Here is a 6,000-nt window from a genome sequence, read left to right as displayed (position 1 = left end):
AGACACAGAAAGAGAGGCAGAGATACAGGCAGAGGGAGAAGCAGGCTCCATGCAGGGAGCTCGACATGGGACTCGATCCCTGGTCTCCAGGATCACACACACCTCAGGCTGCAGGCGGTGCTAAGCCGCTGAGCCACTGGGGCCACCCTCTTTACCCATTTTTAATTGGATTACTTGGTGGTGGTGGTTGTTTTTTTTCTTCTGCTATAGAGTTGTATGAGTTCTCTCTATATTTTCGATATTAACCTCTTATCAGATATGTGGTTTGCAAATATTTTTCCCATTTTGTAGTCACCCTAACTTTTATGGCATGGATGAGCTGCTCAAGTTTCCTTTTTTTTTTTTGTAAATTCAGCCTCCTAAGATGGATAATCTCAGACCTCACTTCCTCAGGGATGTCTTCCCTGACCATACCACGTGAACCAGAGCCCATCACCCTCACAGGGGCCAGATTATTTTACATCTTCATTTGTCTACCATCAGCTGCTTCCTCACTCGAATGGAAGCTCCACAACCCCACAGGGGGTTTTATCTGGTACTTCTGCTATTTTGTTCCTAGCACCTAAAACCAGGCCCAGCAGATGCAGTGCTCAGTATGTATCTGTGGTCAGGTGTTTGTTCAGAGTGCTACATGAACAAGTGATTTGATTCACGAAATGACACAGCTACCATTTTTGGAGTGTTTCCCGTGTGCCAGGCACTGTGTCAAACTTCACAGTTAACCCATGGCCCCAACGGAGGTCAATTATTTTTTTTTAAAGATTTTATTTATTCATTCATGAGAGACACACACACACACAGAGAGAGAGAGAGAGAGAGAGAGGCAGAGACACAGGCAGAGGACAAAGCAGGCTCCATGTATGGAGCCCGACTGGAACTTGATTCCGGGTCTCCAGGATCAGGTCCTGGGCTGAAGGCAGGCACCAAACCGCTGAGCCACCCAGGGATCCCGGAAGTCAATTATTATACCCATTCTGCAGCTAGGGAAATGGAGTCCCAGGGAGGTTGAATCACTTGCCACACATCCTATGGTCTGGTTTGAGCCTCTGCAGGTCTGATTCTAACGCTCATTGGGATGCTTTGTCAACTCAGGAGCGCCCTAACACTCAAGTGGTTTATGTCAACAGAGCTTCTTCTGGCCTTGCTAAGAGCCAGGCCTCAGACATCAGTGAAGCCCCATGCATATCTGGCCCTATCCTTAGCCTCTTGCTCTTGCCAAGGGGTGAAGCACTGAGGCTCTAGAGAAGCCCAAAGTCCAGAGCCCTGGGTCCTTTCCCTCTCGTGGGCAGTGGTCCAAAATTGAAAACAAACACTTTAAAATAAAAGCCATATTAAAAAACAAACCCAACTTTCTGCCTTAAAATATGGTGAGCCAGGGGGGCAATTAGCAATTATGCAGTATTTTATTATGAGAAGATGGAATTCTAATTGGACTGATTTGAATTCCACACACCTCCACAGATTGTTTTGGGAATTAAGGTATCAGTTGTATCGGTAATTATGGTTTACCATTCAATTACTCCCCCCACAGAAAACTGGTAAATTGTCTGTGACGGTGCTTAAATTTAGCCCAGACCCATGTCCTATGAAGACTGCGCGCGAATCAACACGAGCCGCCCGGAAACCACTGGGTGCCCTGTGCCAGGCGGTAATTAGGGGTTGAGGTTTCCAAAATTTTACCTGAGACAGCAGGGACAAGCCCCTGGGCTGCAGGATGCTCACGTGGAGGACTTGGACACCGCCCCCCCTCTCGGAACGATGTTCTTGGATCTTGCCCTGCTTTGCTGAGCTGTGGGAAGCATTCTGGAAGGCGGTGTGCCTTCAGCTGATAGGCAACACTGGGTGATATCAGCATAGCAGGAGCCCTCAGGCCTCGAGGGCCAGTGTACAGCTTGAGGACATTGCAAGTGAGCTCATCTGGGAACCCCTCTGGGATCTTTCTGTGTGGGACATACAGGATATCAGGAGTCAGGAGGGAAGGCTGGTTGTCATGACCCGGAAGGTTTTTGGATAGGGGTTGTCCATTGCTCATGGGATGTTTTGATGTGACAAAGGCCTCTCTCTCTTACCTGCATCCCATGGTTTCTGCTGTTTCTTCCACCCAAAATGCTATCTCCCCATCAAGGTTTTATAGCCCTCCACATTCTTGGAAGCTGGATCTGAATTCCATGTTATCAAATAAATTTTCCAGATTCCTTGACCAAGACCAACCTCTTCTTCCCCAGACCCTGATGGGGTTTGCTCTCGTGGTCCTGGCCAGACTCTGCATGGCTGGGAGCTCGTTTTCACACATGCCACCCAGGCAGCAACTCTGAGAGGTCTCCACTCCACCCACCCCAACAGCCCACTGCATGTGTTAGATCCAGAGGACCATCACAGGGTCTGGGTTAAGTGGAATAAAACTGCTTCTCCCCCTACCAAATCACTTTTTCTTTCTTTCTTTCTTTCTTTCTTTCTTTCTTTCTTTCTTTCTTTCTTTTTTAATATTCACCACATGCCAGATACCTTATAAAACCATATTCTTTATTCCTCCCAATCCCAATGAGGGGTTATTCTCTGTTTTATAAATAAGAAAACTGAGAGCCCAGAGAAGTTAGATAACTTGCCCACAGCCATATGACTTACTAAGCAGGGCAGCTGAGATTCAAACCTGGGCCGCTTCACCATAGCCCAAACATGAAACCACTATGACAGGTGCCCTCTGCATCTGTTCCTCTGTCTGGTGGTGCCTTGAAAGGACCCAGCCAAAGCACAAGGCTGTATTTTCTATTTCAAGAACTCCCCCTACTCACAAAAGATTCTATAGGCGGTTTCTGTCCTCTCAATACAAAACCAGAAAGTGGTAATAAGAGGGGTGCCTGGGTGGCTCAGTCAGCTAAGTATCTGCCTTTGGCTCAGATCATGATGCTGGCATCCTGGGATCGAGCCCCACATCAGGTTCCCTGCTCAGCGGGGAGTCTATTTCTACCCCTCCCCCTACTCATGCTCTCTCTCTTTCTCTCAAATAAACAAATAAAATCTTTTTTAAAAAGTGATAATAGAGAAACTGGCTTTTTAACCTCAAGGTACAAAGGTGCTAGTTTTGCCATGGCCTCCTTGACATGACCTTGTTGGGCAAAGAAGACGGACCACACCATGTGAACTGTGACGATCACTCTCCATGGGGGGCGGAAGGAGATGGGGAATCCGAAAAAGGAGTATAGTCTTTGAGAAAGATAAGGATCATAGGCAGGGCATGGATTGATCCCCCTGGCACCATCAGTGGTTGATAGACATGGGTTTTGGCTCAGGTCCTGGCTCCACCAATTTAGTAGATGTGTGACCTTGAACGAGTCACTTGACTTTTCTGATCCTCAGTGTCTTACAGGGGTTTTGTGGGGGCTATTGTGAAGATCAAGGGAGATAATGAACATAAAGGGCCCCATATAAGACTTGACATTTATTAAGTGTTCAAGATATATTAGCTGTTTTTATCATAGGATTCAAGGCCCCCTATCTCTGGCACAGACCACTGCCAGAGCCTCCGGCCCGCCTTCACTTCCTACATTCCGACCACACCAAGCAGCCACGATGGCCTGAGCAGCCTCTGATTCTGTCATCCCTCCACACCTTTACACATGCTGTGCCTTCCACCTGGAATGCCTTTCCCTTTTTTCCTACCTGCTTGAATCCATCTGCTTGTCCCTAAGACCCAGCTAGGCAGTAGCTTCGGTATGAAGTTGTCCTAACTCCTTGGCAGGCCTGCTGCTCCCTTGACGCTTAACCCCTTTGATTCAGCTCTGACCCCTGTGAGGATTAAATGGGGTGACATCTGAGAAAGCCCGTGGATAGTGCCTGGCATGGAGTGGGTGCCCAAAAATGACAAACAGAGCGAAGGTTGCTTTCTTATCCACATACTTCCTGGCTGGGACGTTTGGATTCCAGCACCAGGGTGACATCTGACACACTATCAGTAACGATTAGACATTTGTCATTTGGGGGTGCAGGGCTACTCAGCATCCCACTTTGGGGTATGGAATAGGCCTGGAGTAAGCCTGGATGGAAGGGGTCCTACCACACAGGTCAGGAAGGCCACATCCTCTACCTCTGTCTGGGGTTGGACATGTAACCCAGGCTTGGCCAATAGGCTGCTCCCCTAACTTACCCAGAATCCACACTTGGCAGTGATCTCACAGCAGAGGCAGTGGTGGCCAACAGGGGTGGTGCCTGGGCAGCCTCCTAACCCAACTTCCTGGGTTATGACACCGGCTGGTTTCCTGTCCCTCGGCCTCACATGCCCATTCCATCCCGGTGCGCAGGCTTCCTGTGGACCCTTTGTGCTCACTAATATCCTTCCAGTTAACTCCTTTGCTGCTTCCCAGCCAGCATCACTTCCTGTCACTTTCCACCAAGACTCTTGATCTGTGCAGAAGGAGTTGGATGAACAGCTGAAATTGACCGACGTGCGCTTCTGAGCTGGGCTGGACACCAGCGTGTTCAGTTGATGTGTAAGATACAGGCAGTGCCGCCAGAGGGTCCGGGGAGCTGGACCTTGTACGAGCCCCTGAACAAGACAATGAAGTGACACTGGGCTAAAAAGGGCCTTGCAGTCACCTAGAGAAGATGATGCTGAGCGCTAATCGGTTGGGGCCGTTGTAAAGTACAAAATAGATTAGGCTGTGAGAATTGGAGTCACCGGGACAATATTCCAGATTAGGGACTGGGGCTGAAGGGTTGAAAAGAGCTGAGTGGGGTGGTGGGAAAGGATTACCTGCTAATAGGCAGTGATTGTGGGAAAACAGCCCAAAGCAGGGGAGGATCAGCCTAAGAATGAGAACAGCCAGATCCCCCAGTTTATGCCCTCTCCACCCAGCGGAGTCAGGGTAGAACCATTACCAGTCTAGGTAGTTCCCCTGGGTGTGGGCTTCCTTCTGTCCTCTCCGCCAGGGCAGCCAAGGGGTCATGAACTTGACGCCAGGGGATGGGGAATCAGGTGCAGCGGGATCCCGGGCCCGGCTGGCCTCAGGGGTGGAGGGGTGATTTTGAGTGTGCTACCCTCCAGTGATAGGGTGGTGGCTTTCCAGCAGTCCCTTGGAGGCTCTGGAGGCAAGAGCAGGGGGTCAGAAGAAAGCACTGTGGCGCCTGGGGTTGGCCTCTCCTTGGCAGGTACCAGTTTATCCCAGGAGTTTTCAGCCTCCCTGTCCAGTCCTCTCCCTCCCCTGCCAGATGTTCAGACCTGACATGCCCAAGGCTCCACCTTGCTGTCCTCCCACCCCAGAGTCCCTCCTGGCAGGACCACCTTCTCTCCTCTTCTCTGTGGTGTAGCCATGGGAGGATGATTTGGGAGCCTAAGTGAGACTCTGCCAAGGGCTTCTGGATCCCAGAGACACCACTGATGTGGCTGATCCATCCAGAACTTCATCTTGTCAGCCAAGTTGGGAGCCACACCCCCTGAGTGGCTTGTCCTAGGAACATGTGAGTTTCTACAAAAGAGCAGAAACCAAATTTGCCTTTCCTTTGCTCAACTGTCTCCTACCATTGTCCCCTCTCTGTGGGAGACACGGCATCACACCAGATAGTTGGAGTGTGGACAGCAGATTGTCTTCAGTTTCACCTGGTCTTTGTAAATAGAGAAGATGCCACCGCAGCCCTACCTGGCGAGGACTTGGATGTGCTGAGAAGTACACAGTTTCTCTCAGAGCAAACTCCAGGCACCCCTCCTTAGCCCGTCACTGCGGGCTCAGCTCTGCTACAAAGATGACAAGAAGCCAAAGACACAAATCTCTCCTGTTTCATGATAAGCTGGTTCAGCAAATCCTGCTAAAGGGAACTCTGGGAGCTGGACAGGGAAACGAGGGTTTGGGTGTGACAGGTCTGAACATCTGACAAAGGGAACAAAAAGGGCAGGAGAGAGAGCCCAAAATCCAAAGCTTGCCCTTCCAGAAAGTACCAAAACTGGGGGGAGGGCTCTACCAGCACCCACCTCTCTGAGTCACCCTTCACCTACCCCCACCTGGAGCG

Source organism: Vulpes lagopus, chromosome 12 (genome assembly GCF_018345385.1).
Source record: "Vulpes lagopus strain Blue_001 chromosome 12, ASM1834538v1, whole genome shotgun sequence".
Taxonomy (NCBI): domain Eukaryota; kingdom Metazoa; phylum Chordata; class Mammalia; order Carnivora; family Canidae; genus Vulpes; species Vulpes lagopus.
The sequence above is the reverse complement of the archived record's forward strand: the minus strand, read 5'-3'. Positions refer to the sequence as shown.